The sequence below is a fragment of the Carettochelys insculpta genome, chromosome 1 (genome assembly GCF_033958435.1).
Source record: "Carettochelys insculpta isolate YL-2023 chromosome 1, ASM3395843v1, whole genome shotgun sequence".
NCBI classification, from domain to species: Eukaryota; Metazoa; Chordata; order Testudines; family Carettochelyidae; genus Carettochelys; species Carettochelys insculpta.
The window spans coordinates 301,816,253-301,840,888 of NC_134137.1; the positions used below are offsets into that span (position 1 = coordinate 301,816,253).

Sequence of the window (24,636 nt, forward strand, 5' to 3'; positions counted from 1 at the left end):
GTTGCATTTGAAATAGGCTCACTCTCCCACTGATTATAAATTGTCTAGTATTTAAAAAAAAAAAAAAAAAAAAAAAAAAAAAGAGCATGTGAAATGCTCAGACAGAGTATGAAAACCAAGTTTAATGAGAGCAAAAGGACACATAACCTGCCCTATACAAAGGGAATAGATGGGCTTTACAACATTCCCCCAAAGGCTTACAGGGTCAGACTGGTCCAGCCCAAAGAAGGAAGACCACGCAACTCCAAAAACCAAGGGTCCCTCACCAAAACGCTGATAGTTGCCCCTTTTTTCTTTCAAACACATGGAACTCCAATTTCATCACAGTTACAGTGCTACAGCAGAGTGGTGCTCTCTCAGACTGGCAGGTCCCACACCATTTAGGGCTTTATGATACCATCATCACTACCATAGGCTCCTTATTTAAACCCATACACAGGAGGTGCAGATCACAGAGTACCAGTCAGAAACACCGTATAGCAAATGGGTCACCGTGTTGTGTGCCAGCTTCAGTCTCCAACTAGATCAAGCATACAGCCCTATAAAAGTCACACCACAGTAGTTTAATCCAGATGGACCATTTTTGTGAGGTCAACATCTGAAACATCTTGACAACAGCACCCTGCGAATAATCAGTCCGCCTGGGAATAAGCCATCCCTAGCTACCTTTGTTGATCAAAGAGTCACTGGGAGTCCAAACAGATCCCAAAAATAATACTCAAATGACAAATGGTAAACTCCTTGCACATCTTCCAGATATTTCCCATTACCAACATAATGTATACGTTAGCTGAGTCCAGCTTTTCCAAGCATACCACGGTGTCAAGCCTAACTGAAAAAGCAATCGGTTATATTGTCTCCATTTGGCTTGATGCAGTCAAGGTCAGTTGTAAATCAGCATATTGGCAACCATTATCAGGGATGTACACTCATCCCTCATTAAACAAGAACTTTACTTAACGAGTGCTTGCTTAAACGAGGGACACACATACCTCCCATAGTTCACTCTGAGTGAACTCCCCCCCTTATTACAAGCTTTACCCCTCACCCCGTGGCTCCAACCTGCCATACTCTGACACCCACTCGCCCACCCCACAGCCCCAACCCATGGCAGCCTGACCCCCCACCAGACCAGCAGACCAGCTCCAGCAGCCTTAACGCCCCCACCGGCCCCGCGGCCCCAGCCTGACCCCCGCTGGCCCGCAGACTGGTGCGGCAGCCTGACCCAAACCATGGCAGCCTTAACCCCCCGTCCGGCCCCACAGACCAGCCCGCCAGCCCGACCTCCACCAGACCCAGCAGCATTAACTCCCGACTGGCCCTGCAGACTGGCCCAGCAGCCCCACAGCACCAGCAGCCTTAACTCCCCCCACCAGCCCTGCAGACCGGCCCCAGCAACCTGACCGCCACCAGCCCCACAGCCCTGGCAGCCTTAACCCCAACCCCATCTGCCCCACAGACCTTCCCTGGCAGTCTGACCTCCCCTCCCCACCCCCCACCGGCTTGCAGACAAGCTCACAACAGCCTAACCCTCAGTTCGCCCTGCAGACCGAACCCACTGCAGCCTGACCCCCGCCCCCGCCACTGGCCACACACCCAACCATGGACCCTACCCACCACCAGGTTTTAACTGGTACTCTCACTCATGGCACCAAACTGCCACCAACCTTTAACTCCCTCCCCCTCCCCAAACCCAAGGTTCTCTTACCTTTCAAAAGCAGTGCCACATGCTGCCACTCCTTCACCAATCAGATACTTTTACGTGTATTTTAATGGGAATTTAGCGTCCCTCTTACAAGTTTTCACCAATGAGCAGAAAGGTGGGAACCAACTGTGCTCATAGAGCGAGGGATGAGTGTACCTCATTCTACCCAAAAAAAAATCTCCTCCTCCTCACTAATGCAATGACCTTACCAGGAGGTCATACATATAGTTTGTTTTTTTTCCATGTAGCAAAACAAGCACACCTCTACCACTAAAGATTAATTCCACTATCTGCAAAAAATAGTTGGCTATTATCTATAGATTAGCCATAAGAGGGTCCAGGCATTTTACTTCTGTGCTGTGTACACAAACTGATCTTTTAATTTATACACATTGAAGTTATTCATTCACTCCTCTTATTGCATTTGGTGAAGAAAAAAAATATTAAAACCTTGTATGAACCCGTGGTGCACTATGCATTATGTACTTTAATGAACGTTAGAGAGCATTCAGATACATGAGTCCACAATCATTTATTTTACATATTTGCTAAGCACAGCCTTATCCTCACATGTTGGTTTTTCTGACAGCAACTTCTGACTCTGCCTCAAGCCATAGAGCACAGACAGTAACCTAAGTAATCCAAATAATATATATCCAAAACAGACTAGGTCCCTGCCAGGTCCCACATTTTCTGGGTTTAAAGTCAACAAAAATAAAATCATATCATTTACAAAAAGGACTCTAAGACATGTAATAACTTGAGAAGCAAATAAGTGCATGAATTATTCTGTTTTTCAAAAATGTTTACAGAAAGTCCTAAATGGAAACATTCCTGTATTTTTTTTCCCCCCAGAATTTCCTTTCCTCTACAATTTGAGCATGGCCCACTATACGCTTTTCTTATTTCCTGACAGAATGTTATTCCCGATTACTGACAATGTTATACTTACTAAGCACAATTTCCCTTTTCAAAATAAGGATGACCAACACACCACAGCATTCTACATAATTCCTACTGAGGCATTTTCAGACACTTTTGTGTACTAATGTAGCAATGCAATACAATGACAAGAATTTGGATTGCTTATCAATGCAAACCTCAGCACGTGATTAATTTTCATAACTAAAGATTTTTCATGGAAAGCCAGACTCCAAAATACAAAGTCATATTTTCCTCAAATACAAGATCCTGTTTCAATTCAGATTAGACCAACCAAAATATAAGTTTGACAGAGCAGAGAAATCAAATTAAAGCAATGCCAGGAATTGTAATATTCACTAATCTATGAAGAGATTCTGCAAAATATACTGTACACTTGAGGGGGAAGGAGAGGGATGATTCCCCTAGATTAAAAAAGGGTCAGGACCGTCTACTGCACACAGTCTCTTTTCTTCCTTGCCCACCTCCCCATACCTCTAAGGCGATTCCTCATCACAATCATACGTGGCGAGAGATGGACTGGGGAAGATACTTGTTCTACTCCCTGGTACTCAGCAAACTCTGCCAAAAACGTAACAGAAGCATTGAAATCAGAAACAAAAAACTCAGTTTTATTCCCACACCAGAGGCACCAGACTGGGGCGGTGAGAGGGATCAGGGAACAGTGGCCTATCCGCTTTTCAGATGCTTTTGCTGTTACTACCGCTCCACCTCATGCCACAATTATCCAACATACAGTTCACAGTTTATGAGGCATCTATCAGCTAGACCCTAGCTTCCAATGGATTTCTCAAGATATGCCTGGATATCATGGAAGCGGAAATATCCGTGGACTACAACTCCTCTTCTGTGGCAGGCAACCATCCCCCAGACCAGCAGATCTGTGCAGGAAGCACATAGTGAAAGCTTTTAAGTATTCCTTTCTCTGGCCCCAGGCTCATTCTGGAAAGGATTCTGTTAAACTGTATGCATACACCACCCTTAGGCTGTGTCTACACTATGAGAAGTTCGAATATAAGGCAGTTAGCTCAACATTACCACTACTGTCTTCACTGCAGATACCATTAGCCCGATGTAGGGAGCACAAGCGTCGATATCATATCATTGTTGGTACCTGCTGAGTGTAGCATCAGGTTCAAATTTATAAGTTCTTGTAAACGCCAGCGTGGAAGTGTCACACCTTAAAATCGAATTTATTAGACTCCAGAGGCGCCCGCTATGTAACCTACAATGCCCCTCCTCACTGTTCCACTCTGGCCACTGCTCTCCAGATGCGCAGGAATTAGGTAACAGGAAGATCATGAATTTCAAATCAGGAGCAGCAAGCCCATGGCTGTGGGATCATGTTTGTATGAGAGCCTGAGAAACGTCTCTCTTTCTTTGCTATTAGTGCTCCAAGTGCATCTACCCATTACAGACAGCCCCAGCATGGAGTTTGAGGTTTTGTCGCTACATTTTTTTTCTGCACTACCTGGCGTCAGCCGCTGCCCTGCCTCACCATGTGGCAACAAGGCTGTTGTGGGGGTCCTGCTTACATAAGAGGCAGAGAAACTTCTTGGCGGTTTACATTTGTGTGCACTCCCTCGCCCCCCCCCCCCCAGGCACCACACAGTTGAGGTCTTTCCACTCTCAACCACATCACGTGGGTAGCTCCTGACCCAATAAAAGGATGTGCCTGCCATTAGGTGCTGACCATGCTGACAGGCAGCACTATGTCCTGAGTTGTGCACAGTTAGGGCTCCCAGTAAAAGATTTTTCAGAGGCTTGAAGCTATCTGGGGGGAAGTCTCCCCCAGCTGCTAATACTTCTGGGGCATGCCGCCACCAGGGAAAGTCTCCCCCAACAGCTAAGATTTTCTGGGCATTGCTGCCACCAGGTGAGAAGTCTCCTCAGCAGCTACAAGTTGTGGGGCCTGTCCGCCGCCTGTGTGGTAACAGTTCAACCGGCCCTCAAGCACGGATCCCACACTCCACAGCCAAAAGAGATTTCTTGGGACAATGTCAACTGGCCGTTCAACCTCCCAAATAACAAACGACCCCACAATGGCAATGAAATGTGGTGATCCCCATCCCTCACATTGGCAATGCCTGAATAGTAAAGAGGGACAAATCTTTTTCCTAGCCTTTTCTATCCTCTCTTTCTTCTAACTTCACACCCTTCATGCACAGAACAGTGGGTGCAGAATACAGACTGTGCACAGAAGCCAAATACCCTTCCCCCAGAAACTCTCTTTTTTCCAAAAACTTTACTATCAACTCCTTCTTCTTGCTTTTCATTGTCCCTATATTATTTTCAGGGATCAGATGCAATCAAGGAAGTTGGAAAAGTCAGTGGAGGGCCCGTTGAGAATACGGACTGTACACAGAAGCTGTAGAGTGAACTGGGAAACCAAAAACCCTCTCCTCAGTGACTCACTTTTTTCCAAAATATTTACTATCTACTTTTTTTCATGCCTTTCATTGTCCTCCCTGTATTATTTTTAGGGATCAGGTGTAATCAATGAACAGAGGGGAGAGACAATCAGTGGAGGACCAGTTGGGAAGACACACATCTGATAATTTTTATAAACTCTTTCCATAATTCAGTTGCAGCTACAGTTTTAAAAAGTAATTCAGTTATAGAGGAAAGATTTCTGTGCATTTGGTGATCTTCACTGATGCACTAGTTTTCCATCCTTCCACCTGGAAAATGGATGTTTGCTTACCATGGGAGGGGAATGAGGGCAATGCAATGTGGGAAGATGTTGTCAAATACTAGCAAAAATACCCAGAATGCTCCAAGGATGAGGGAACTGTGGGATAAGTTCCCACAATGCACTGCTGTAACAGTTGATATTTGCTGATTGAGTGTGGCAGCAATAAGTCGACTCTGTAAGGAGCATGTGGGGAGGCAAGGATAGCCAAATTTGAATTTGTAAAATCCAGTGTTACAAAATTGATATTAATAAAGTCACATTTATCCTTCAGTGTAGATGTAGCCTTAGACATAGACACCCTTGTCCTTTCACACCATAGTTGCTTCTCTCCAAACTGAGCTTTTCCCCATGTTGACAAGGGGTGGGGCAGAGAAAGGAACAGTTCCTTCCTGCTACCTTGTGGCACAGCACATTCCTATATTCTTGAAGCTCATTTTTATTTTTTCCAACCACACCCTCTGCCCATACCCCTTCTTTAGAGCATAAATTCTTATTCCCTGAATGCAGGAGTTCAACAATTCTGAATTTGATTTCAGGAAATGCATTACACTTGAGTTATTAACCAAAATATATGCTAACTAATCTCCTTGAGAGCACTTAGCAGCAAATTGTGAAGTATTTTCCTAAACTGGTACCTAATTTTTGGCTTCATGATAATTGAAGTAGCCCACCTACCAGAATTCTTTAGGGCAGGGTAGTAACATACTGTTGCTGAACAACACTGCATAACTAACCAGAATCTAAGAAGTATCATACCTTTTCCTGATGAAATCTGCATGATTAAGATTTGCTCAGAAATTCATGAACCAATAACACTTAAAAGTTATTAAAATTCTACTACATCAAGGGCTCGTTTCAATAGAGTTTTTTTTCCAGCTATCTGACAAAAGGTTTTTTAACTCCATGTTAAACTGTACAGATTACCACTGGCATAATTCAACCAACAGGATAAAATTTTGTGAGTACAAGAACATCATCTAAGAATTTTGCTGAAGCTGGAACTGGAAGCAAATATAATGGCATACACTGCTACCATATGTCAAGAATTCTAGGTTCTAACTAGTGACTAAATTTGCCTTCAACCAACTAAACTGGGAGCACAGTCTCTGAAGGAATGCCCTCACAGGGGCATGCGTTTGTTTTTACATTTCAGTAGTATACTCATCTCATCCATGCTGACAGTAGGATTACAGTACAGTGCCAGATGTGTCAAGCTCAAAGTCTACTGAGGGCCACACAAAGGAAAATTGATGGAAGTACATTTTCTTTGGTGGCCCTGAATGTTATCAGGAAGTCAATTATTTATTATCGATTATGTTTTAGGTATATTTTCTATTTCTTCAGGCCTTGTTTGAATATAATGCAATATTTTAATTGAGAATTTAATACTTATTATAAAAGAATAAAATTCATATTATTAATAGTTAACAATTTGATGCATATAATTATTTGCTCATATATATTAATTTTTAATTTAAATATAAAAATGTAAGGTACTCTGCACCCCAGCCAGCTACTACACCCAAGACTTCCAGGCTCCTCAAACAGAGTACCCAGGGCTGGAGCAACCGGCTGCCAAGGTTCCCCAGACCCTGGCCAGGTCCCCAGGGCTGGAGCTGCTGGTGGAACTCCATGCCCCAGATGGCTACCTGCCCCCGAGGCAGCTGGAGCCCTGGGTCTGGAGCTGCCAGGGTTCCCCTAGCCCTGGATGGCTCCCTACCCCAAGGCTGCCAGGGCTCCTCTGGCCCCGGACAGCTCCCTGCCCCGGGGCTGGAGCTGCCAGCGTGGCTCTGCACTATGGCCAGGGAGGCCAGGTCCCTGGGGCTGCATCTGCCAGGATCACCCAGCCACAGCCAAGTGCCTGGGGCTGGAGCTCTGCTAGGGTTCCCTAGGCTCTGTCTAGTCACCAGGGCTGGAGACACTGGGTAAGGCTCCCAGGGGTCACATGTTTGACATGCTTGCAGTAACACCCAGTCAGTTGAAAGCGAAGGTAGAAAGATGACAGTCTTCTAAATAGCACTTTTGAAAAGTTACTTCCCAGGGCTGGAGAGGGTGCATTAAGTTGAGAAAGCAGTCCAGGTTTCAGTTATGTGAAGATGAAAAAAGAAAAACTTCAGATACACTAAATGTTCAAAACAGCAGAGACACATGGAGATTTAACACAGAGAAATTTCTTGGAATTTGTTTATCCAAAAATCTGTCTCAATTACATGCTCTAAATAGAATTCCTCAATTATCAAATATTAAACAAGATCTCGATATAATGGTCAAAACTACCTCTCTCACTATGGGAAAAAGATTTAATTAAAATGTAGGGTTTCCCAAGTCTATTCATTCTCAAGTGCAAAAATGCCACTATATACAAAGTGATGGCTTCGCATTCAATGGATTAATTCTCTGTGTGTATACAGAATTTTATCTATTCACTTTGACTGAAGAATGATTTTTCTGTTTTTTTTAATTCCTCTTAGCTCTTCACAGCTCGTATAGCTATGAGACAGACATTCTATTCCTTCTTGCGCATCACTATGTCCCAAACACCAGGGCCAGTCATCCTGAACACACCAGGTTCACACACATGTAATTATATATGTAATTTGTCTTGCATGATCTTTATTACTGGTGACAATGCATACAAAGAAAGCAAGCCTGACTTTCTGATTCTAACTTCAGTTTCTCAGGCGTGCAGCTGAGGCCCAGAAGGCAGAGATGCAATCACTGACAGTTGTGCAGATCTGATTTTCCATGCAGCAGAGGTAACATTCACACTAGCCACCACATTAGAGAAGACTTAAAAATCAAACTGAGATCTCGCTATACTGTTTTTGAAATATCTTCCATTTACCACAGGATTTCTCAGCTTAGTTCCAAATCATTAAAGGTTATGAGATGAAGGACATACTGGGATCCCAGCTGTGGGTACATTACAAAGCCACACAAAGTTCACAAAGGAAACAAAACTTCTCCAAGAGGGAGCAACACAAACAGTAGGTATGACTAAACTTAGAGCTGGGAGGTGTCAAACTCATCTTAAGAAGATACACCAGCACTAGGCTCCGATTGAGCTAGCAGGCTAAAAAGCAGTGTACCAGCAGTGGTAGCTGAGACTAGCTGTCCTGAGCACAATCCCATCAAAGATTGTAGGTAAGAACTCAGACCGTTATCCCTCCCTTCATAATGGCTACATTTCTATTCATTTGTTAATATTTGATCATGAATGAATGCCTATAAAGGGCTAAACCAGAAAGAGTGGGTTCTCTGTCGGCAGATGGGCTGCAACCTGACTCACCCAGATGTGCGCTACAGTCTCCCTTTTGTCACAAAATAAACGGGTGTGTGAACTGTGGCAAGTACATATCCCATTAAGACACCAAATGATGGCCCTGGTAGTCAAGTTGCAGCCAGGCGAGCCTTTGAGAAGAGAAAACGGGAATTTTTAAATCGAAGCAGTTACCTGCTGAGAGAGTCTTCCTTTTGCATGGTCAGAGGAGAAGCACAGAAATGGTTTAAGTCTAAAGCAGGCTTGCAAGTTTTCAGTAAATATCCGGGCCCTGAAAGAAATCTGTGCTTACAGATATGTAAATAAAGATGAGATAAGGTGTTTTGTTTTTTGTGTGTGTTTGGTGCAGAACTTCTCAGGCTTGCTGATGTACCCCTTGTACACTCAACTTTTCAACTGAATCTCAGGAAACAATTGCTTCCAATCTACTTTTTTTTTTTGGTTGCTCTTTAACACCTAGCAACTAAGTCTGCTTTATCATGTATATCTTTTTGTTTTGTTAACAAATCACCTTTTTTAAGGCCGTGATTGTATTCCTGTGTCCTACAGAAAGATCTATGCATATACATGACAGACTGAAATATCAGCTTGTAGACATTGTGGTTTATTTCTTTCGTTTTCTCTCTCTCTCTCTCTGCCAAGGCAGAGTTAAGAGCTTGGGGTTACCCCACAGGGAGACATCTCAAGTGTGTTTTCCTGGGTTGCAAAGGGGAGTTTTCTCACTGTGGTAGTGGCAACTACCTCCCAAGGTCATAGAATCTATGACCTTGGAAAGCTTTTAAGCAGAAGTCTATAGAGTCAAGGTAATTTTAAGGTCTCTTGCATGCTCACACCTTCTGCACTCAGAGTGTTGGAGTTGGCAACAGCCTTGACAATATCAAACATTTTCCTCGGGTAATTTCACAACCATCTTTTACCTTTAAAACAATGATAAGCCTTTAAGAATTTTCCCTCCCGCACGTCGCCTGTACCCACAGCAGACATCAGTTGTCCTAGGGTATTCTTCTGAGGGAAGACTGGCATGTTCAGCCAGCACAGAATCTCTCTTATCCAGATCTTTGCCTCCCTGAGAAGGGCAGACATTTTCTTAGAAAGGGACAAGTAGTTTCTGAAGCTAAACAAGGCAAAGCCCTTTCCTACTTTAGGCTTATAAAGTAGCAGGCGTTTTATCCACACTAGATGGGGGGAGCCAGGGGGTGGGGGGCAAATCAAAGGATTAAATGATGGTTAAAACTTGCTTGCTTGCACATAAGTTACAGTAGGAACCTCCAAGCTTGCATTATTAGGTTTCTTCTTATCCGCCTTAGGTTTAAAGAACTACTATACGATGAGTATCATGGCAATACCATGTACACGAAAAGAACCTGTCGAAGTCACTTCTACTAGGTCAAGTGAGAAAATGTCTGTACACTTCGGAAACCAACTCAAATCCAAGAACCTGTGAGTTCTTCAGTTTTGCCATCTAGAAATTCAGTAGAATGTCTATCAACCTTGCAAGGAATTCATTATGCGACATTTCATGTTTAGAAATTGTCAAGAAATTGTCACTTCTCTATCTTCCTGTGCAAATCTATCAGAACTAAGCTTTGATAGAAGCCAGAGTAATTGGTGAGAGTAAACTCTGCCATTTGATGAGAGATAGTCCAAAAAAGCATGAAATCCTGAGGGGTCAGAGTCTGATTCTGCTACACATAATAGCAATGAACTTGGAAAAAAAGCATTATGTTTATAGATAGGAAATTAGTTAAATTACATATGAAAGACATTAGACATGGAAGCATGGTTCTATAAAGAAAGTGAATGAAGTTCTTGACGGCCACAGTATCACAATATTGGAAAGGTGTGTGCTGCTTAGTAACACCCTTGAAAGGACTGCTACGCTCCTAGCATGGTCCAATTATTCAAGGGGAGAGAAAAGTTAAAGCTATGAACATGTAGGAAAATGAATCATCAGGCGATGTATCAAAACACCAAAATAAAGCTATTTTTGAAACACTAATTTCTGTAGTATTTCCTTTTAAAGTCTATTTTTAGTTCAGATACAACTATATCAGTAGTGTTATTTTTAAAAATGTGCTTCAACGCTATTTAAAAATTGTTGAAGGAGACTCCAAATGCATTTTAGTCATCTCAACAAACATACTGGCAACATACTTTTATCAATATTCTGCTAGAGGTGTCAAATCCTATGCATCAAATCAGGTGAGTACAATAGCTGCTTTGAATTTTGAACCATATTAAAACTTCAGAAGACATCTAAACAGGGGGAAAGATACACCCTGAAGTTACAAATATTTACTAAGCAGACAATCTAGTCCAATACATCACTTTTGAAACTGGTCTTTGCATATTTTCAGCGTTTTTCCCCCTGAGGCAATGTGTGTTAAGAAAAAAAACAGGGGAGGTTTGTGGCTATGAAATACATGTGAAATAAGGCAAAAATAAATCAAGCTGTGATACGGCTTGTTTCAAAAAGTGTTCTCTTTCATTTCGGTTTTTTCTCTTCAAAATTGTAATTCAGTTCTTCTTTATTATACAATAAGTATTACTGAAAACAATAGCTGTTTAACACAGTCTCTCTTGCTTAACACTTTAATACTTACCTGAGAATATCTGAAACTTTGGGGGCAGTTTTAAATCAAATTAATGTTCTCAAGAAGCAGTTTTCCTACTTGGTCTTCTAGTAAATTTCTGTCTTCAGCTATGGAAATATTTTATCGGTTTCTGTTCATATGATGAAATCAATGTTTATCTGCATTAACTGATAAAAATCTAATCCTTCCAAGCCTAAACACCACATATCCAGTCAAGCCTACTGAGACATCAGTGTGAAACTCTTGGGATGGAAACCTTGTCAATTAAAAACAAACTGCTAAGGGCCATGAGCAGATGCTAACCACTTTCACGAGCTGAAAGAAAAATTGCATTGTACCATGGAACTCATCTGATTTCCCTCATCACCCTCCTGCCTGCACAAAGGAAAGGCCTACAGTGTAATTTCAGATTTCTTAGAGCAATTTTACTTGAGCAAGTTTCAAGAAAAATCTTCTAACAGCTACAAAAATGTTTTTCTGTAACAATATTAATTGCAAGGCAGACTCCTGTAGTTTAATACAGCGTGAGATTCAGATTTCCACACCAATACCTTAAGAAGGCACTCTGGTAAGTCAGAGTGATTCTGAATTTTTGTAGGAGTTGCCAGGTGAGGTGTAGAGAACTACATTCAGGTGTTTGTGCCCTCCAGTTATCCAGTGGGTCACATTTTCCATGCAAACTAAAAGGGATCAATCTTTCTTCCAAATGAGGGCTTGACCGAGAGATGCATTAAGCACTTTCTGCAGCTCCCAGTGACTTCATTATAAACTGTGGGTGCTGGGTGCCTTGCAAATCTGAACCTTAAACCAGCAGCAAAATCTCAAACTGACTTCAGTATACACAGGATCTCAGCTTAAACTGGAGGCAATTTTCCATGTGCACATTACCAGAACACAGTCTCCGAGTGTCTTCTCTAGAGAACTATAGGTCACCTTTAAGAATAATGGAGGAAAAGGATGTGAATGGAAGATGGCAGAACCATCAGGGAGAGGTTTAGGATAAATGTATGCATTATCTCCAGCAGAAAGTATGGTGGCATCACTTGATAATTGTTGCAAAAGGTTTTCTAGGTCTGCTGTAATCATGCAAATTCAACCCAAGATGATTCAAAGTAATGACTAAGTGGTACTGACAACCTCATTTGCAAGGTTTCATCCAAGCACCTTTTCTCACCATCTTGCAAACATTATAATTGCTAGAGCCTGTATTTCCCCATAAAATACAAAATTAAGGTTTTAATGAAATAAATTTTGTTCAATCAAACCAAGGCACAGTTGCCGCTGCTTAATATTCCACTGCTAATAACAGTCATCTCCTAAAAGCCAAGTGAATCAGAAGAATACTAGAGAATTCTCTCTCAATGGCACAATTTCCTTCCCCTCCAGCTTCACGTCAGAATGCACAGGTATGCAAATGAATGTCTGCCCAATGGTGTAAAAGCTGTCTCGTCAGCAGAGGTGGCATAGGACAACCTGATCAAGTTTATTTAATGTGCCTAGAATGCTGTAGCATCACTGTAAATCAGTTTTTAAAATCATTTATAATCACAGAATCATAGAACAATAGGGCTGGAAGACACCTAAAAAAGCCAGAGTCCAGCCCCCTGCTCGAAGCAGGACCAAACCCATCAGATCAACCCAGCCAGGGCTTTGTTGAGGCGAGACTTAAACACCTCCAGGAATGGAGACTCCACTACTTCCCTGGGTAGACCATTCCAATGCTTCACCACCCTCCTAGTGAAAAACTTCTCCTAATGTTCAACCTGGACCTTTCCAACCGCAACTTGAGACCATTGTTCCATGTTCTGCCATCCATGACCACTCTGAACAGCCTCTCTCCAGCCTCTTTGCAGCCCCCCTTCAGTAAGTTGAAGGCTGTTATCAAGTCCCCCCTCAGTCTTCTGCAGACTAAACAGTCCCAATTCCCTCAACCTTTCTTCATAGGTCATATGCTCCAGCCCCCTAATTATTTTGGTCACCCTCTGCTGGACCCTCTACAGAGCATCCACATCCTTCCTATAAATGGGGGCCCAGAACTGGACACAGTACTCCAGATGCGGCCTCACCAAAGCGTATAAAGAGGAATAATTACTTATCTGGATCTACTGGCAGCGCTCCTCTTGATGCAACCTAATATGCCATTAGCTTTCTTGGCTACAATGGCACACTGTTGACTCATGTCCAGCTTCTCATCCACTACAACTCCCAGATCCTTTTCTGCAAAACTACTACCGAGCCAGTCAGACCCCAGCCTGTAACAATGCTTGGGATTCTTCCAACCCAAGTGCAGGACTCTGCACTTGTCCTTATTGAACCTCATCAGATTTCTAGCAGCCCAGTCTTCCAATTTGTCTAAGTCAGTCTGGACCCTGTCCCTACCCTCCAGCATATCTACCTCTCCCCCTAGCTTAGTGTCATCCGCAAACTTGCTGAGGGTGCAATCCAATACCTCATCCAGGTCATTGATAAATATGTTGAACAGAACAGGACCCAGAACTGAACCTTGGGGCACTCCACTAGAAACCGACCGCCATCCCAACATCAAGCCGTTGATCACTACCCTCTGGGCCTGACCTTCTAGCCAGCTTTCTATCCATCTTATCCATTTATCCAATCCACATTCCTTTAACTAGCTGACAAGAATATTGTGGGAGACCGTACCAAAAGCTTTGCTAAAGTCCAGATAAATCACATCCATTGATTTTCCCCTATCCACAGAGCCAGTTATCTCACCATCAAAGCTAATCAGATTGGTCAGGCATGACTTGCCCTTTGTGAATCCATGCTGACTATTCCTGATCACTCTCCCGTCCTCCAAGTGCCTCAAAATGACTTCCTTGAGGAGCCCCTCCATGATTTTTCCAGGGACTTATGTAAGACTGACTGGCCTATAGTTCCCTGGATCATCCTGCTTCCCTTTTTTAAAGATGGACACTACATTTGCCTTTTTCCCATCATCCGGGATCTCTCCCAATCTCCACAACTTTTCAAAGATAATGGCCGAGGGCTCGTCAACAACATATGCCAACTCCCTCAGAACCCTCGGATGAATTACGTCCGGGCCCATCGATTTACGTACACTTAGCCTTTTTAAATAGCTCCTAACCTGTTCTTTCCCCACCAAAGGCTGTCCACCTTCATCCCACAATGCATCACTTTTCGCATTAGTCTGAGAGCTGTCTTTGTCCGTGAAAAACAGAGGCAAAGAAAGCATTAAGTACTTCAGCTTTCCCTACATCATCTGTCACTGGGTTACCTCCCTCATCCAGTAGGGGCCCCATGCCCTCTCTGATCACCTTGCTCTTCTTAACATGGCTGTAGAATCTTTTCTTGTTATCCTTCACATTCCTCGCGAGTCGCAATTCCACTTGCGCTTTCGCCTTCCTGATAACTGCCCTACATTCTCGAGCTATACATTTATACCCCTCCCTAGACAGCTGTGCCAGTTTCCACTTTTTGTAAGCTCCCTTTTTGTGCCTTGACTTTTAGTTCTCAAACCCATTAATAAATGTAACAGAAGATTCCTCAGACTACAGATTGAGAAAGTCATTTTTTAAAAAAAACAAACAGGCACTTTGTCTGTACTGTATGGCACAGTTGCCTTGAAGCAATACTCTTCACTTCTGACTCCCTGCAAATGAACATATTCTATTTGTTCACGTTTCTTCTTCCCAACTCTGATGGATTTTAAAGATGGAAATCAAGTAGACTGTGAATGACACATTTAGAGAAGAAAAAAATTGACATTCATATTCTAGCCTTCTGTTATTAAAGTGGGACTCAACCTGCACACCATTCCACATCTCCATTAGACAAAACATGCTGAAGTTGCTTTACAAAAATGAGTGCTAGCATGAGTGTTCATGTTAATTTTTAAGTGTATTATCCTCATGTCCTTTCAGCTGTAATGCTTGTTTGCATGCAAAGGCCATATATTTAGTGTACATGGATGTCTCTTCCCGATTGTAAAATTAAGAGCACAATAGAGGATTAATATTGTAGGAGTGTAATTTTTTTATATATCAAGACAGTGACCTTAAGAATAGTTTTCAATTGACTGGATCTACCCAAATAAGTCATATAAACCTTTAAGGCATTGCAATGGTTTTGGGCTTTTAAATTGACATTTTAAATTCTATCAAGATCCTTTTAGGAGTGGGAAAAACAAACAAAAAGAAAAAGAAAAGCATGCAGGTTCCTGAGAGAGCACTTCGGGAAAGCTTGTAATTTAAAAAGCGATGTGCTGCTAATTCACTACTTCCGAAGAGCTTCCTAATGGGAAAGAAAGATTGAAATTGCTATCATTCACACAGACCCACTTTTCTTCTCATACTCTGCTTTACTTCACTGACTTCCACAGAGAGTCTCCAATTATTTGTGTTCATATATGAAGTCATCTTCTTATCCTTATTAGCACCTAAGATGCACTATCTCCAATTTTTTCTAAGTATATTTTGAGTTCACTTACAGCAAGATACAAAATCAACCTTATTGTGCAAATAAGGAACCTGCATGTTTTGTACTTCACTAACACATTATGATCCTCCCATATTTATTCATTATTAATTCACAGGTCAACCACTGAAATCAATCCATTATTGTCCTACCAAAAGAGTTAAAAATAGGGCCAGATCCTCAGCTAATATAAGTCTCCATAGTTCCACAGAAGCCAATGTAGCGATGCTAATTTGCATCAGTCAAAGGTTTGCCCTCCCAAAGAAAAAAAATCAATAGAATTGATTTGCTTGCTTTTAAAAACTAGTTTCTTTAGACCTCAAAAAAATCAATTCCCAACTTTCTCTTTTTTAAACCAAAACTTCTTAAAACTATCCTGAAAGCACATAAGTCCCAAAATACATTAATGTTTAGAGCAGTAGTACTTTTTCTTTTATTTAAACCTCAGGTAATCATTAATGCTTGTTTGTGTACTATACAGCAAAAACAATGCTGTCCTCCTCTAATCACGAGCAGGAAAGAAAGGATTTTCAAACTATCAAACAAGCTTTTATTCTGAGAGGTTCCATAGCAGCAGCAGCACGTTTAGCCACTTTCTGGCCTTCTCCTTGATCACCAAACTGAAGGCCTATCCCCAAAAAGCACTAAGAATTCAGTTCTCTCTGGAAGTGGATTAAATCCCAAAGTTCCTCAGTAAAACAGCCTATGCTACTCTGTATGGTACAGATCTTAGCCCAAGTCTTCAGTCAGAGATGATCTGCACAAGAGGGTACAGAAATAGCTTCTTGGTAACTTCACCTGGAGCAAATGCTCCACAGAAAACTCTCAGGACATGAAGGGTTCATGTTCATTGGTACAGAAACATTTATTGATGCCGAGTGATGCCTGTCAGCAACGTAGAACATTCCTGTTTTACCAACAGGCACAGAATTCATAGTATTTGATACCTGACAGATCATGTGCCTGTGAGCATGCATCACATTCAACACCAATTAAGACAGAATTCCGTGAAGCTGACACACTCTCTTGGATTTCTTCCAGTTATAAATTCTTCACTGTGTTCCAAGTAGCCAGCATGCATTTTATTATTTCAATAAGCGTCAGATAAACGTTCACTGTTCTCCTTGCTGCATCTGCCATTTGTCAAAAATGGGCTAAGGGGGAGAAACAGCAATTAAACCACAGATGCCCTCATTTTTTTCAGGGTGCAGGAGGGCCCAAGAATAGGCCCGTATTTAGGAGGCCTACATGAGCTAGACCTAGGCAGAAAAAAATATCTTTAAATACTGTACATGAGCCAGTGGTGAAGTATTTGGAAGGCAGCTATTTAATATTCCTAAATGACCTTCAATCCACCCTTGACAGTCCTTTGGAGCATAGGAAAATACAACGGTCTACAAGCCCCTGTAAGGTGTTCTTATCTTCAGGTTGTGGGTTATAATGAACTCTTAACACCTGGAAGCTGCACTGGATCAAGAGATTTAATCAATCAGTGGATCCAAGAGAAGGCAAAAGGTGAAGTTTGGTCAGGCTCACTATGGGATAATCAACGGAAGATTTCACTTAAAGACCTTCCCATCTCCCTTTCCCCCCCACCCCACACCTTGTAATCAAGTTAAGGGGAGCCTACCTCTGTGGACTTAACAGACTGCCCAGATAAAGTAGATGATGCAAACCGCACCTTTTATTTCAATGGGATGTTCTGTTTTTAATAGATCCAGGAGGAAGAATATTTTTAAAAATTTCCATCCGAACAATAAGAAGAAAACTTCTAAAAAGGACAGGCACGGGAAGGAGGGAGAAAAGGGGACGAAGGAAAGGGCAGCCACTTCTCCTTCCATCTGTTAGAAATCTTTGACAATTTCTAGCAAGTCAGACCCAATCTTTCCAAGTTTTCACTCTTCTGCAAAAGATTATCAAAAGTTGCAGTGTCAAGCTTCTATCCCTGGAGGCAATCTGCTCTTCCATCTAAGCAACCTGAGTCACTTGGCTACCAGCACAGCTGTGGACAAGTAAGCTTTCCGGGAGCTGGAGCATTTCTAGTATGTTGGCATACACCATCTTAAGTAATCTTGCTGTTAAACATCATTTTGTGACTAGCAGACTGATGACCTCCACAAAAAAAGACAAAGTCCTTCATCATTTAAAGAGATATAGAAAAGGCAAGAGGCTTTCTAGAGCCTAGCCTCCCGCACCGCCTCAGTCATGTGGGGCAGGCCGAAATTACTTCCCCCACTAAGGTGTAACACAAAGGCCTGAAGCAGGCAAATACAAGGAAAAAAAAATCATCAGCAAATTTAACAGCTGTCACAGGCAACAAATGCGGATTGGGCCACAGCTCCTTCTCCTGCCTGCCACTGACAGGGATCCAAAGAGCCAGTGCTCAGGACTTACCAGCAGCCAAGCTCTGGGGCCTGGTGCAGGTTTTTATTGGGGGTCTTGACATACCATCACATGTTTGACATTCAAATCAACTCTGACCTTCCCCATCCCCACTCTCAATCCTCTCTCTCTACCCCCATCTCTGTTCTGCACCCAGCTCCGTGGCATGACCAGAGCCCTGTGTAGATACAAAATTTGTATCTGCATCCAACCTACAAGTATGGTCGGCAGATACCCCAGATTGGCAGGGTTGCAGACTTGTAGTTGTGACACCTGCTCTCCTGACATGGATCCTACACCAGGGCTGCTGCCACTAAAGGCCTCACTGCAGCTCCTACTCGTACCTTCACAGCTATGGCAGGAGCCTGAGCTACAAGCCACGATGGCAATGGGTGCCAATTTCCCTTACAGTCATGGGAAAGATGTTCAACTCCACCCCTTCCCTGCCTTCTCCCTACCCACATTCCACTCTCTTTTTTCCAAGCACTCATCCCACTTTCTCCAAGCAGGATGCATCCCCACTTCTCCCCATCCTTTCTGTCCTGAAAGCTGTGAACCAGCTGACTGCAATGGACAAGACGTGTTTGGAGGGAGGGCAAGGATCTAGTCAGCAGGGCTGCCAGCAAGCAAGAGTCACTGGTGGAAGGGAGAACTTGGCTGTCAGTAAGTGCTAAGCACTTGCTCATTTTTCGCCATGGGTGCGCCAGCCCCATAACACCCATGGAGTCAGCACCTATGGCTGCTGCTACCAGAACTAGTCAGAGCCTCTAGGGAAAGCAGCATGCTGGTTCCTGCTGTCCACATCTGGCTTTCCCAGACAGTAGAAGAGGAGGTCTGCCATTGGTGATCCCACTAACCAGAATTCATGGCAGATGTTTTTGGAACATTTTGGAAGCCCATTCAACTAGTGTTGGGGACAGCTCCAGTGCTCAAGGGACTGCTCTTGGGGAAAGTAGCTTGTTTAAGAAGATCTGTAAAAGGAACTTGGGAGGGGAAAAACCAAAGGCTCCATGGATGGGCAGGTCAATGACGAGGCACACCAAAGCAATCTTTCTGATGAAATAGGTTTGACTTTCCCATCTAATGAAAGTCACTTTCAAGATTCAGTTTTATCACCTGAGCAATTGTATACACCTGTACAAATTACTCCTGACAGACCATCTAAAGTGATGAGCCAAATGGACAATTTCCTTTTTTCCCCAACAAACCACTTTCATTTTACAGAATGAAAAATGCACCACATGAAGATTTGCATGTCAAGTGGCTTTGCGCACTCCTATCTTTCAAATTATGCATACCTCAGCTATTTACTGGGTGTTCAAGGACACAGACACTCAAAAAAAAAAATCAACATGATTAATAGTGATGGGAAGTCTGTACTAAAAACCAATGTCTGTTCATGGAAAGGGCAAAGATGAGCAGCCATGTGAAATCCACAGTTTGCAAAGGGTCACAGTGTCAATGCACACTGATACACAAGCAACAGAAAATAAGGAAAAATAGAAAGTAGTACAAAAATATTGCTTGATAATCAAAACTTCAGCTTGCTTAGATTCCCTTCCACAGAAACCATGAAGTGGTGAAGAGTCACAATTTTAGTACTTCCTTTAGCATTAGTTACCTAATGGCCACACAAAATACAACTTTTGCCCAACCTATCAGAGATCAAGAGAATTGAATACACTCATCCCTCATTTAAACGAGTACTTGACTAACGACTACTCACTAAAGTGAGGGACATCAATACATACCTTTGTTCACCAAAAGAGTGAACTTCCACCGCTTATATGAGCCAGCTGTGGAGTCCCTGGCCCACTCCCTGGCTCGCTCCCAACAGCCCTAGCCCATAACTCCCCACACACACACCAGTCTCGCCCACTCCCAACACCCACCCAGGCCCAGAACCCCCTAGCCCACCGCACCCACCACAGGTACTGCACCTTTTCCAATGCCTGCCCCTTCCCCGCCCCAGGCTCACTTAGCTTTCAAGCTGCATGCTGCCACTCCTTCCCCCAACTAGGAGCACTGGGAACAACTCAGAGACTTTTACATGTATTTTAATGGTAATTCAGTGTCCCTCTTATGAGTTTTTGCCTATGAGCAGGAAGTTGGGAACCAACTGTGTTCGTGTTGCGAAGGATGAGTGTACTTGAACAAGACAGTTACAACCATCAGAAGACAGATACTTAATAGCTGTAAAGAAGCTGTTTCTTTAACTACCACTCCAGATGCAATCACTGGTAATGCACAGTACATCGGCACCTCAGAGACTAACAAATTGAGTAGGTCATGAGCTGCCCTTGTTAAAACCCACTTCAGATGAAAAACTATGTTGATCAAACCTTTCCACTGTTAATATTGATCATACCGAAGAATGAGTAGATACAAAAGTGCATTTTTGTTAGATTTGGGCAAGCTAACGTTACACCCTTGTATGACAAAATAATTAATGTTTTCGTGTGAAGGTATAGATTACACTCCAAATACTTGGCTGCACAAAGATATGATGGGGACAGTGCCATGGCTACCCCTGAAAGAGGGATGCAAGCAAAACTGAACACGTACCTTTCAGGCAAAGGAAGGGAGACAGATTGTATGCACTTGTAACACCTGCCTGCTTGGAACAGCACTCTGTCCCCCTCTAGCAGTGGCTAGGTCAGCGAGGGATTGATGAGTCTGTTACAACCTTGGCTAACAGAGATCTGTCTTTTAGCTCATGCATTTGGCTCCAGGAGCCCTGCTACCAACACCCGTCAGAGGTGGTGTTACAAGTGGTGGCCCATAATTCAAGCAATTCCACTGGGAAGTTTCTGAAGTTCAAAGATATGCTTCCCGGCCCAGCGTAAGTATGTAACGCCTGCATGCTTGGGCTGGCCCTCTGTCCCACTCTAGCTGCCTTAGAGATTGACGAGCCTGCGTTAGATTTGGCTAAAAGAGGTGTCTTTTAGCTCATGCATTTTGCCTGAGACACACCACATTTGATCCCTATTGCCAAAACCCCTGTATGATTTGGCTATGCAAGTGGATACTCTGAGCAAGCAGGGATTCCACACCTTCCATCCACTGTCCAGCAATACAGTCAACCTAGTTTTGGTGCAATCCGATAAAGGGCAGCTCAAACTTGACCATTTTCTTCATACATCTGTGGGAAGCGTATAAATGTTGCACATAGTCTAAGCATCCATGATAAAAACTGTAGTTTAAGTCACAAAAAATCTTCAAACTCCTGCTCGAGACAGTACAATTTTGCAAAAGGAATAGGAATTAGATGATGAACTTCAGGCCCCTGAAGAAACTGACAGGTCTGATGTAGCAGATGAAATCCAACAGGTTTCTGAAAAATGACCAAGGCCTTCACATCCCAAGGTATGCTGCAAAGCTAGATGGACAGCTTCCGTGAGAGCTGCTGAGGCAGTGAAAGTCAATTTTTTGAATACAACAAAAAGAGATGAAACTGCCACACTGACCACTAGAGCAGTGAGGACATACGTAGAGTAAAAAGCAACTTGTCTTTGATGGCTTGGATGTATTACCTCTATCTATTGTGGTGGATAGGATCTTAGTTACCTTGGCTGCAGCCTCTGGAATCCTTCAATCAAAGAAAATTGGCCTTTTCCACACACACTGGGTATTTGAAAGCACACAATGAACTCAGCAAGCTCAGATCTGAATAAAATATGAGGAAATTGCAAAAGCATCTTAGAACAAGAGGGAAGCAATGGGTTTTGAAAATGTCTCTTCCTGTGGCTTCGATAGTTGGCATGTATGGAGCATGTCTGAAAATTTATCATCCCAATTTTGTGGTAAAAGTGAAAGGATAGCCAAAGGACACATATCAAGGTCTTAAACAACATCACTGGGAAACTACAGGCGAGATGTGAGGGATTTCAAGAGGTAGCTATTCTATTCTGTTTCCTCCATTTACAGCAACTTCAGAAAAATAACTGGACTTTTCTAAAGAAGGAACTTCTTAACTCATGAGTAAATCCCATTTTTTCTCTCACAAGATTGTCTTTCAATATGTACTATTTACAAGGAACACAGAAGTGTTCGTTGCATTACTTGGTATCCAGAACTATTTCAGTGTCAAGTTCCCGTGATGATTTACTAGAAATGGAAGTGTTGTGTTGACTTTTTTCTCTCCCTACCACTTGGAATAGCAGGTGCTGAATGCAAAATGAGCACATTAAGACATATCAAACATTGCATGTGTTCAACACAATCAGAATCGATGAGCTTGCTCTCCTGGCAACTGAGAAAACAAAAACAGCAAGACTGTATCTGGACAGTATCACAGAACAATTTAAAAAGGAAAAGTATTGCTGTGGTGTAATATTCCAGTCATTGGAAATATACAAGCAAATGCCAGTAGGATGGGATACCACTTTTGGTGAGGCCTGTGATTTTTTTTTTTTAATTTAAATTTTCATCTGTAAAAAACCTCAGTTGGCATGAGACTTGGGCCCATGCTGCAGGTTTACCGACCAGGCTCTGACCTTTACGTCTGCCTCAGAGAAGCTGGCCAACCGAGTAGGAAAGAAATTCATAGTGCACGTGGCTAGTATGAATCCGTAAGAAACACTGCTTTCTCCATTTGCAATGGCTTTTATGCAGCTTCTTACAACAGTACTCACCCACAGCTTAGTCTGGAAACTTCTTCATACATTGTATGTGCGTGACACTAAAAATGCCTGCATTCATACTTACACACCACTGTAATAGTCCTTATATAAAATATACCTTATAAAGAATTATGTGAAAACCAATAACTCAGTGGTCATTAATATACTTCCATGATGCATGCACATGATGAGTAGTAAGAGTTCATAGGATGCTATAACTGCAAGAAACCTCAAGAGGTCATCAGATCCAGTCCCCTGTACTCATGACAGGACCAAGCACCATCTAGACCATCCCTGACTGGCTTTTGTCTGATCTGTTCTTAAAAATCTCCAAAGATGGCAATTCGACAACCTCCCTAAGCAATTTATTGCACCATTTAACCATCCTGAGTGTCAGGAAGTTTTTCCTAATGTCCAAACTAAACCTTCCTTGACGCAGTTTAAGCCCTTTACTTCTTGTTCTATCATCCAAGGTTAAGGAGAACAATTTGCCTCACTCCTACTGGTAACAACCTTTTAGAAACATGAAAGCTATTATGTCCCCTCTCAGTCTTCTCTTTTCCAGACCAAACAAACTGAACACTTTCAGGCTTCCCTCATAGGTCATTTTCTCCTAGACCTCTAATAATTTCTGCTGCTCTTCTTTGGAGCTTACCTATTTTGTCCATATCTTTCCAAAACTAGACAGAATATTCCAGTTAAGGCCTAAGCATGAAAGAATTACTCTTGCCTCTTTTTTGCAACACTCCTGTTAATACATTCCAGAATTATGTTCACTTTCTTGCAACTCCGTCACACCACTGACTCTCATTTATCTTGTGGTCCACTGTGACCCCTAGATCCCTTTCTGCAGTACTCCTTCCTAAACAATTATTTCCCATTTTGTATGCATGAAAATGATTCTTCCTTCCTCAGTGGAGTACTTTGCATTTGTCCTTATTAAATTTCATCCTATTTGTTGTCACCACATTCCCATCTGTATCTGTGGGTATCTGCGGTGACATCCACCAATTGGGATATCCATGGATATAAAGTGGATATCAGCAGATTTGCCGGGCTCTGCCTATTTACCTCTGCCTGTTAACTGATGAAGGCATTTCTTCATAAGCTCATAGGAAGCATATAAATATTTCCCTCAGACCATTTCTCCAGTTTGATCACATCATCTTGAATTATAGTCCTACCCTACAAAATGATTTTATGTTGAAATTATGACTAAAGTAAACCATTATGTCAGGAAAACTTGATAAAACAGGGCTGAACTAGAGTAGGCTGTACAATAAGTTTTCATGGAGTGACCCACGTCAAGAATTTGCTAAGTGGTCAAAGGACACACTTTGCTAATGTATTAGTGGAGGAGTTGAGGGCCCTGGGATGGAAGCTGGATACAGGAGGGAACTTCAGGCAGGAAATTAGCATGCAGGAGAGAGTGTGGGGTCTGGGAGGATTTCAAGTGAAAAGGGGAATTGTGGCCTGTGGTGGGCACTAGGGTGTAGGAAAGGGTGAAGAGGGTTTGGGTTGTGACCTAGGGTAGGGAGGGATTGAGGTTCCAGGAGCAGGCTCTGACCAGGACACATTTACCCTAAGTGGCTTCTGGGTGGCAGCCCAGCAGAACCCTCAGGCAAGCTCCTGCCTGCTACAGCCACACACCAGTCAAAGCAGCTGCTGGGCCAGCACATGTGTCTCTATACAGCACATCAGTTAGGAGAGTCCCCACGTGCTGCATGTGCCCACAACCAGAGATCACACAGCTCCACTGGCTGGCTTCTGGCCCATGGGATCTGTAAGGACTGTGCTGGGGGAGTGGGCAGAACATGGAGACCTCCCACCCCCAGCTTCTGCAAGGGGTGCACTGTGCACAGATGCACACAGACCTTAAAAAGCATTATTGAAGCAAGTACAAATTAACTGATCTCTCAAATCTTAACAGTTACAACAAACTTTAGACTGGCTTATCAAAG

At 42.7% G+C, this 24,636-nt stretch overlaps 1 protein-coding gene across 1 annotated transcript in view; it reads right to left on the bottom strand.

The window, feature by feature from the left end:
* TMTC2 (transmembrane O-mannosyltransferase targeting cadherins 2) overlaps positions 1–24,636 on the bottom strand; it is a 383,570-nt gene that overhangs the window by 336,158 nt on the left and 22,776 nt on the right. The window lies entirely within an intron of this gene.